Genomic DNA, 11,124 nt, shown 5'->3' on the forward strand with positions numbered 1-11,124 from the left:
CGCTACGCGCAAACGGTATAGTCCGTATAGTGGTACGAACTAGAAGACAGTACGTGCCAGTATACTGTACCAGCGACGTTTGCGCGCGCGAACTGGTTGAGTGAAATTTGCGTCGTTTTGGTGCGCGTGCGATCTGTCGTGCGTGTCATTGGCAAGTCCGCGATACTCCTAACATGTGAACATTTCGTTTCCGGAACGGTTAGGAAATGCACTAGCGTACTTCTGAGACTTTGGTGACTTGTGACACGAACAATGAATGTGAAGTATTGTCCAAGGTGCCCGTTCAACTCATGCCAATTTACACGAGTCGTCACGCACATAGGCCTAGTGCACAGTGCGGAGCCCAATTTCAGTGTATACTGTGGCATCGAAGGCTGTGCGAGCACGTATACAAATTTCCCTTCATACAGATCGCATCTGTATCGTCGGCATCGTAACTTACTTGAAGAAAACAGCAGCACTTTGCAACAGCGACACACTGAACAGCCTCCTGGTGGAGGAAATTCAAATGTGCAGGACGGCGAACAGTTTCCACAAGCAATGGAATGTACTGACGCCAGCGCAAACGTTTCCAGTGAACGACCTTCCACAGATGATTTGTCGTCAGAGCCTACAACGGCTCCACTTGATCGCTTCGAGTGCTTTCTCAAGCAGGCAAAGTCTACTATATGGAATTTCTTTTTCTGTGTCACAGAGAAACATTGTCTGCCACATACAGCAGCTGTCAATGTGTTTGCTGAATTGCATGTGATGTTCGAATTAGTGCTAAAGGCTTACAGTAATGAGATTGCAGATGCCATGAAAGCATCGGCAACAACTCCTGATGTACAACGTCTGCTCGACTGCTCATTTGTGCCTGAGCTTTTCCGTGGTCTTGACAGCAAACATCAGCGAGATGAATATGCTGTGAAAACGTTTCCTTTCGTAGCACCTGAGGAACAGTATTTGGGCCAGGCTGCAAAGTACCACTACATTCCATTGCCGAAGCTTCTCACTGCAGTTTGTGAAATTCCTGACATTGCCGCTCATCTAACGACGCCTGGCATTGTGAATCATGCACCCAGTATGTACAGAGACTACACTGATGGTCTTGTGTACAGGGAACACCTTCGAGCTCTAATCTCTGAGGGTAGCACACACACCATCATCACTTTGTTCTATACTGATGAGATTGAAGTGGTAAATCCATTGGGTGCCAAACGAGGCAAGCACAAGCTCTTTCCTGTGTACTGTGCCTTGTTAAACCTTCACGCCAAGCACAGGTCACAGCTTGACAACATCTATTTAGTCATGCTCGTGCGCTATGCCGATGTGAAGACTCATGGTTTAGACAAAGTATTGCGACCAATGCTAGACGACTTAGAGCACATGTACAAGGACGGCCTCACAATTAGAATCAGGGGAGAGAAGATACGTGCCACTGTTGTTGTGCTTGCCTTTTGCGGTGATAATCTTTCCCTAAACCGCTTAGGTGGATTTTCTTGTTGTTTCAGTAAAGGACGAGTTTGCAGGTACTGCATGGTATCAATAAAGCAGTTGGCCGTAAAGACTAGTGAAACGATGTGCAAGGCCCGTACGTTAAAGAGCCATCAGTTGCATCTTCAAGCTATTACAGTGAACGCAGTTAACAAGTCCTTGTATGGTGTGAATGAGGTATCGCCTCTTCTGCAGTTGCAGTATTTTGATGTGACCCGGCAGTTGCCTCCAGATCTAATGCACGACAGGTTGGAAGGGGGAGGAGAATGTGTTCTGCGGTATGTTCTAAAATCTCTAATATCTAGTCACTTGATCTCAAAAAAAGAGCTTGAAGCAGTGTCATCATATGACTATGGTCCGAGTGATGCAAAGAACAAACCCCCACCGTTAAACATGGCATTTTTAGACAGCCACTCTGTCTTGGCAGGCACTGCATCAAACAAATGGTGTTTCTTTAGGTTTTTGCCATTGATACTAGGATCGAAAATTCCAGAAGGAAATGAAGATTGGGAGATCTTTTTGAAGTTCCGTGAAATTTTAGACATCACATTTGCATCTGAAATCTCATCTGCACGCCTTTCTTATTTGGATGTAATTGTGCAGACCTTCTTAATTGAATTTGCAGGCAGATATGGCCCTCTTGCAGTCATCCCCAAGCTGCACTACCTGGTGCATTATGCAAGGTTTGTACGTGAAGCTGGCCCCCTCAGACATTTCTGGTCAATGAGATTTGAAGCAAAGCACCAAAACTTCAAGAAACTGGCAAGAACAGTCAAGAATTTCAGAAATTTGACGTATACACTAGAAAATCGACACCAGCTGAAACAGTGTTACCAACTGCATACATTTCAACTTTACCAGGGGCTTCAAACAGCTAGAAGTAAGCCTGTCGATTGGAACACACTTCCAGGCTGTGCCAAGAAAGTCTTGCCACTGAGAGTCTATGAAGTAAACAGTGCAACGCTTGATCAACGCTCATACAGGTGTGGGAGTGTTCTTGTTGCGACTTCGGAGGAAGGCCCTGAGTTTCATATGATTGAGTCGTTAATTGTAGCAAGTGGAAGGCTCTACCTCCTCACAAGAACTTTACTAGTGGAATGCTTTGACCGTCACAAGTATTGCTATTGCGTCAAAAGATCAAGTGATCAGAAGATATGCCAGCCAGATGACAAGTTCGAACATTACCTGCTGGACTTGTATCAAGGTTCTAGACAAGTTCCTCGATGGGAAACTTGGTGAAATGCATATGCAACAATGCATATTTGTATTACCTATGAGTGTTGTGCAGAGGAAGTGTTCCTGTTTTGCATTGTTTTAATATTTTAAATGCTTTGTATTTTTAATGCTTACAACTTAAGACAGTGCCGCCAATATGTCTAATAAATTTGCTTGTCCTGCCTTATTTGCTTCTCCCACAAAAAAAAAAAAAATTTTGTGTGACTATATCACATTATTCATAGCTATGGCATGCTCTTCCACAACATAACCCAATATAGAAATGTTCAAAGTCTTAATGCCAAAAAGAAGGCAATGTAAATTTGCTAACTGTCGGTCCTAAACATCAGTGGTGTTGAAATAATGTGATTTCAATGGAAACTATGGGAAATGCTAGTTTGTGCGAACATGTGCACAAATAAAATATCGACAGGACAAGTGCTCAATGTTGCATAACAAAGCATGCGCTTATGGTGGATTGTCCTGCATAATGCTTGCCGTGATGCAAGTTGACCAGGGGGGTGATGGGAGGGTTAGTGAAGGCTCAAAATTTCGTTGTATAACAATAGCGCTACTCGAACAAGGACTGATGAAAGTGAGGGCAGGACATGTGCTCCACTCGCAACCAATTTTTTCTGGTAAGGAATGTTAACAAATATACAAATAAAAATGGGTGAGTTGAAACTATGAAGGAATCACAACTGTGCAGCAAACATAAAAGATTACACTCTTGCTACTGTGCCAAGCACCATAGAGATTCTGAAATTCTTTATCATTGGTGGTAGAGTACTTTGACTGGCATAGCTATTGCTTCTGTGTCTGCAAGTCAGACTACTAGCAAAATCTGTTTTAACATTATGTGCTGGACTTGCATTGAAATGGCTGAAGAAGTCACAAAGTGGGAAACGTGGCAGGCATGCACATGGCAACCCAGGCAAAATTGAAAAAAGAAAAATGCCTCATTAGCTGAGAAGTACTGAATAATGGGCGTGATGCACAGCCGAGGCGACGCTGCAGAAATGCCATCAGTAGAGCTTTCCATGCTGTGCTTATCGATTTCGGGCAGTACGAAACGCGATGCCCTGCTGGTGAACAAAAGTATCTGCTCGTCTGAGCTATGCCTTGACGGGAATTGTGCATAATTTTATGCATGCGAGGCTTTGTACGTAGCATGCCTTCCTTCGCCAAGGAAGCAAAGTGCTGTGCCATATGCATACACTGCATGCCAGAAGTTGTAGACAGTTTTACTGCACTGCTGCTTTCGTCTATATGTACTGAAGTTGCACAATGTTGAGCTGCTACGGTAGGGTGTTGCACTGTGTGTCTACTCGCTTAACAGACATCCACTCTAAAGCATGGCCTCAGAACAACAATGTAATCAACTAATCAAACAAATAAAAGAGTAAATGAGCTGATGGCATTAGCATTATGGCTGAGCTTCAGCAGTTCTGGTACGTGTTTACAGTGAGAGTACCCACCAAAAATATTATGCAGCAAAAGCACATTTCCAGACATGACTATCGGTAAATAGCGTGACTGAGTGCCTGGAGCCTTTGCATCGATGCGCAGTAATTTTGCTTTTATAGAAGTAACGATTTGCCAGCAGTAATTTCATTTGTTGGGAATAATTTGTTTACAGCAATGCAAAATGTGAAAACGGATGTTTAAACACCACTTCTTATCTACAGTTCCCTAGCTTCATGCTATAAGTGGCTGTCTCTACCACATCAGTTGACTGATTTTTTTTTGCCTCTCCTCTCTGCAATGTGTTCTGCATTAGTTTCTACCACTCTAGGAACTTTCGCTTACTTATGTGGGCCATTTTGCCATCAGAAGTGCCCTTAAATCTTGTAAATTTCTGTGCATGGCAGCTTTTAAATTAAGACAACACCCGCAGTTTTATAGGCTCGACTACATTTTTGCACCAGCTTTTTGCATGGGTAAGGGAAGAATGGGGTGCTCTCTTCACAAGATGAGACAAAGGCAACTCTGAGGGAATGCAGGTGCCTTTTCTGGTAGCTGAACTTCCGAATAAACCGAGAAATGCAGCCTGAACACGCAAACAAAGCAAGCGAGAGCGGCTGTACAGCCCGGTGACAGCGCAACCCAATGCAGAGAACTGTGACTTCTACTACCAAGCCTATCTTGTTGCTCACCACCATGTTGCAGCATGGCATGTTCAAAACTCCAGCGTGTCAGGTCCATTGTACATACAGCAAACAACTCCTAAAATCATTTGTAGGTGATCTTGATAGCCTCACAGCTGTCCATGGGAGACAATGCACAGTTGCTGCTCCTATATGAAATAAATGTTTTGACACACCTAACAGGAAGTTATGTCATTAATGCATCTGTAACATTCCTTCAAACATGAAATGTTTGTATGGCTTGTATGAAAGTATTCTTTAGACATCTAGGGTGATTCCTCTCACATATGCATTGACATAACTCGAAGTGGAAAATGAAAACAACAGCTCTTAGCAAAGAAACACAAGCTAGCATATCATCTGGGGAAAGCAGGTAAACATAAGCAAGAGCATTTCCCTGCACGATTTAACACGAAATCTTCTGACTACAGGATACCAGGCTATCGCATAAGGCCTAGCTTGCTTAGGTGGAGGCTTGGATGAGTTGGTGGTCCCTAATCTTCATGTACAGTGCACACAAGGATGAGACACACAAAAAATGTGGCACGTGCACAGCCATATTCTTTTTTCATCTCATCTTTGTGGTTGCTGTATGTAGAAGGTCATGTAAGACACAATGTGCCATATGGCACAGCATGTGGCTAAGTGCAATGCTATTTGAGCAGAAACCAACTGTTAACGAAGGTAAGGCAGAAGAATAAAATAAATAAAGCGATTGTTGCAAGTTTGCACTTCACATGTTTGATCAGGGTTTTTCTACACCAACTGGCCTCAATATCGCATGCTATTAGCATGCAGTACATACTTAAATATGATCACTTCTCTGATTATGAGAGCTAAGCATCGACTGATAAAATGCAATGAAGCTATAAATATGCTGTAATGCTTTAGGGCAAGCAGGTAATCTATAAATAGCAAGATAAATAGCGTCTTCTTGACCTTGTCCCCACTGCCGACAAAAAAGGGAGTTGAGAAGTCACTGGCATGCAAACTATCTTGCGCACCTCTGATGCATTGCTTACTCTAATAACTGTTCGACTAATAAATGGTGTTTACTTATTGATGCTGCATAATATAATTTCAAATATGTTAAGCTTACTACAGCTTTAAACTATTGCATCATGTTTAAGCCCATGGTCTCAGATTAGGTGATGGGATGAAGAAATATGCACAATTCCTCTTGTTGAAATTCAAGTCCAGTACTACATAAATAAAAGTCAACCTACATACAGATAGCAATCTTACTATCAGAGCCATATTCTTATCCAATCAGCTTTAATATGCTGCTGAATTGCGCTTAGACAAAAATTTTAAAGCAGGTGTACCTGATGACTTTGAGGGCCAGTTTTAAAACTGTCATGACATGATGTCACATAAATAGAACAAGTTTGTTTTGCTTTTGCACATAAGCTTAACCAGCAGCAAAGGTCTCAAATAGGAACCCATTTTTGCAATTCTGTTGGTCTAGCAGCAACATCACAGAATGTCTACATAGTCTTCTACTTTTAGTAGCAAGTGCAGCCAAAGTAGATAATCGGTGCACATGTAGCGCATTACTTTTTTTTATGTAGGTGAAATTTCTAAGCATGATGTATAATTAGAAACAGTTTTGCTGCATAACAGCAATTAGGACTCAAGCACTGTATTCTTTGTACATCTAATATGATGTTGTGTATTGCCTCCTTCCTCTGTAATGCTGTGTAACACTGAGGGCGCACACACACATAGCGAGAGGGAGAGAGAAAGAGCTTGTTGTATCCAACTCTGCGGGCAATCAAAAATTTATTTACACAATGCCAGCCTTGGCCTGCAGACTTTACAGAGAATAACTAAACACTGAAGGTAGGGAAATTTTTCACTGCGTCTAAACAATGGATAGAACAAAGTGCTGATGAATACCAATGCACATGGACATGTATGTTTGAAAATGCAAGATTGTACCTAGATATGACAGTTGAAGGGGCTGATAAATGCTGATCAGAAAATGCTGTGAAAGCCCCTTTCTGTTATCCTGCAATAATTTAATTATGCAGCATTTTACTTTCTTGTCTCTCCATATTGTTATTCTAAGTGATAAATTTCAGCTGGCAGTTGGTTAGCACTCTGTCATGTCCTTTCATACCCTCTCTCTCATTTGCATGCTGCAAAAAAGCTCTCTTCTGTCCAATTAGTAATCAACCCCATTTCAACAAATGCTGGTGAAAGTCTCTGTAAATCATTATGCTATCCCCAAAATTACTTATGGCATTTTAGTTGCCTTAACTTCTGAGAACAGAGAATAAGGTGTGCGTAAATGATATCAGTCACTGACATGTGTTGCCCTTTCAATGATAAGGACCGACTGAATGAGAACAATCATCTTCGGTAACTTACAAACGTCGAAAAATGTACAATGCAGTGAAAGTTACAATGTCTGCATGGTGAACAATGGAGCTCAGTGCAAGGCTAACTTTATTTTCTTCTCCATGAAGCTGTACACAGACTCACTTTAGTAAGGGTATGTGTGCAGGCTGATACAATGAGTTTTTTTTTTCATTCTTAGGTCACTATATAATATAACTAAAAGCTTGATATTTAGGTTAGATTATCGCCAGGAATGTAGCCAGGGGGGTGCACACTTGACACCAGACAGATGGGGGACCATACCAGTGTTCAGTGACATATATTGAGCAGCAGTTATCAACACAAGGATCTGAGCATGATGGATAATGAAGGCATGACAGACTCGGGGGCGATGGACACAAAGCTGTGGTGCAAATATGGCCTGTCAAGTCAATCATGGCATTATTTGTGGTGCCCTGAAAGGTGCCTCCCAGGGCAATACATAAAATGAGGTGTTAAGTATATGAGATATATATGAGAGGAGTTCTGATCCTCAGCACCTGTAGTGATGTGCATATATATGTACACATCAGGATTTGTGTCATTGTGTGCATGAACATGCACACACACATTAACACATTTAAGCAGTGATTCCTGTACGGTTCTGGAGAAAAGAATACAGTGACACGACACGGATAAAAGTTGTGATTGTGGGATGAGCTGGAGAATGGTCTAAAGTTTTGGATGAAAGCCCAAAAATGTCTCGTAATGTTCTTAGACTAGATTGAATATAGATGAGGGATTAAGTGGAGAGATTGCTGCTTCATTGTGAGAGATTACGGCTACTCTATTCCGCTCATCTATTTATTTTTTATTTTCAAATACTGCAGCCCTATTCAGGGCTATTGCAGGAGTGCAGGTACAACAAACACAAGAAGCAGAAAAAAAGGCAGTTGAACATAATAGATGAATAAAAAAAGGACAGCAGTCTTATCACACTAGTGCTTCTAGAAAATCAGACAGTGCCAATTCATGCACAGAACCGGGTAACTCGTTCCAACAATCAGCAACTCTCAGGAAATAACTGTGTTTGAACATGTTAGTGCATGCAAAGGAAGGCTTTAGGTTGAGGGTGTGACAACGTCTAGTTGGAAGAGCACTGGCATACACGATGTAATCAACAGCGGATAGTCGACAACATGAGTGAATAATTGAATGTGATAGCTTCATGGAATCTATCTGCCACCTCGTGCATAGAAGAGATAAAATCAAGGAATTCATTGTGGATAAGGGCGACAAATCACGATCATAGCGATGGCAAATGAAATGAACAGCCTTCCTTTGTACAGATTCAACTTTGTTTATGTCGCGCACTTTATACAGGTTCCAGACGCATGAAGCGTACTCTAATACAGGACGAATGAGTGTATTATACATTAGTAATTTAGTGTGCTTTGGCAATTTACATAGTTTTCGTCTCAAGTAACCTAATTTTCTTCGTGCTATAGATGTAATGTGATCAATATGCTGGGACCACTTCATGTTGTGCATCAAGATAACTTCAAGGTATTTGTACACCTGTGCCTGGGGAACTATTGTGTTATTGAAAGCGTACGCACGCTGTGAAGGAAAATGGCTGTTTGTAAATGACACTACTACACTTTTTTGAAAGTTAATGCGCATCTGCCAGTCCATACACTAGGTGCAAAATAGGTTGAAGGAATCGTGAAGTAAGGTGTGATCACTAGGAGAAGAAATTACCTGGTATAGGACGCAGTCGTTGGCATAAAGACAGACTTTTGACTTAATATTGTTTTGGCGAAGGTGCTATAAAGAAAAAAAAAGGGACCAAAATTACTTTAAAAAGAAATGCTGATTGACATGTAAAAATTGGTAAAAGAATAAATAATAAATAGTAGGGAACATTATATTGTACTTAAGCACAAGGTTGAAAATAGAATAGCTTTAAGAAATGCACGCTGTCAGTAATTTTAGGCTAGGTTCCACAAAACGAAAAACTGCGCAGCACATAATGTCCTTCTCACAATAACTGGAGAAGGCCACGGTTTGAGAGGAATCGCTAAAGAGAATGTCTGTTCCCTTGTTCCTCTAAGCTTGATACACAGTTCTCACCTCTGCTCGGCACAAAACAGGCAACTTACAAAGAATCAGCAACATGACGATCCAATCAAGAGACAAGGAAAGTAGTGACAAATATCACATGCACTGTAATTTGCTGCCAATTCGTTATAAAATACCATCTTGCCTAGCCTTACCTTATTTTAATGGACAAGTTAGCAGCACATGCGAGGTATCTGGTTTACCACGAGGCACATTATGATTATTCAGCACAGCCTATTTCACGTGGAAGGCAGTTGATAAAGGCCACACCTAGCAAAGTTGCAACAGTTTCCAGAAAGTGAACTTCAGAGTTTACTGCATACAGAACAGATCTTTTCACTGTATTGTCGAACCATGTTGTCAAAGGCTATTCTATGGAAGCGCTGTTCACAATGCGTCTTCTATGCCAAAGCTGAAGAGCGCAACAATACATGTGTCACCATATTCACGGGCCCATTTTGCCTGTCTGGTCATTCCTGGATAATCCAGTGTGACTAAGCACTCGCTGAAATGTAGCACCATGCATGTCCACAACATGCTGGGCTATGTGTATGTTCCATAGCTGAAACAGTAATCTCATTGTATGATGATTTCGCATGGATGTTATACATATATAGGAGCTCCAATGCCAGCTTTGAGTACAAGAAGACCATCCAGTTTTCAGGTGCATCACTTCTGGCAATGAACTTTGCTGCTTCTAGTGTGGCACATAGATCTGCTGTACTGGATGTCAAGCGAGAATAGTCTAAGTAGATGCTGTTCATCCAAGGCTGGAATTACATGGGGGCACACTGAGAAATACCGCATATAGGCTCCATGTGTGAATATCTTTTTTCTGCCTGAAATCTTCTAGTGATGTTGAAGCAGAACAGGCTAGACCAAGGAAAGAATGTTGCATTTTTTCTTCATGCCTTCTATCTCTACTCGCAATTTTGGCTGCAGGTAGATTCACGGTGGTTGCAGACCCTGACAATGTTTTATGCAGGAATGTTTGCTTGACATCCAAGCCATCAAAAATGTAGATGAGACCATGCAAGAGAAAGTTCGATAACGACCCTATAGAGGCATAAGAATTTGTGCGAGAGTGCCGCACGCATTGACATAGGCAGCACCGTACGGTGGGTACGAGCAAATGTCATGGAACTGACACAACTAAAAACAAGAAACAAGAACAAGTTGGCGATGTTCACAGTATGACACACTGCATAAAGATGTGGCAAAGTGCCAATATCTATATCTGTATTTCCAATACATGAAAGAATGTATTGTGTATCTTAAAATACAAGATTCTGGCTATCGCAACATCACTGCGTGAAACTATAAACGTTGGCTTAATTCCACTTCTCAAACTGATGCTGCTGCCACTGAGTCACCTGAATAAAACTGAAGAGAGAGAGAGAAAATTTATTTGTCATGAGATTGGGCGACTTCCTCGCAGGGTGGAGCCCTTAGCTCAAGGCCCCATTGGCTCGCACCACTCTGCATGCCTGCCGAATCAGCCGTCGCTGCTCTTGCGGGTCTGAGCTGGTCAGCACAGTCTGCCAGGAGGAAGGTGAAGGAATAGGGGAGTAGCCCGGAGGGTGTGGGCACTCCCACGTGCAATGATATACTGTGGGCTTTGCTCCACAATAGATATAGTATGAGGGATATTGTGTGGGGTGGAAGAGGTGAAGATAAAAGAGGCAGGGAAATTAATTAGTTTGAAGCTGTCGCCATGCGACAGCATCTTCTCGATTAAGGGATTATGTGGTGGAGGGAAGTGTCTCCTGGTATCTCTGTAATATTGTAGAGTTTCAGTGTAGTTCAGTGGTTCTGTCGGTGCGTCGGTCTGGGTTGGACAGCT

This window comes from Dermacentor variabilis, chromosome 8 (genome assembly GCF_050947875.1).
Source record: "Dermacentor variabilis isolate Ectoservices chromosome 8, ASM5094787v1, whole genome shotgun sequence".
NCBI lineage: Eukaryota > Metazoa > Arthropoda > Arachnida > Ixodida > Ixodidae > Dermacentor > Dermacentor variabilis.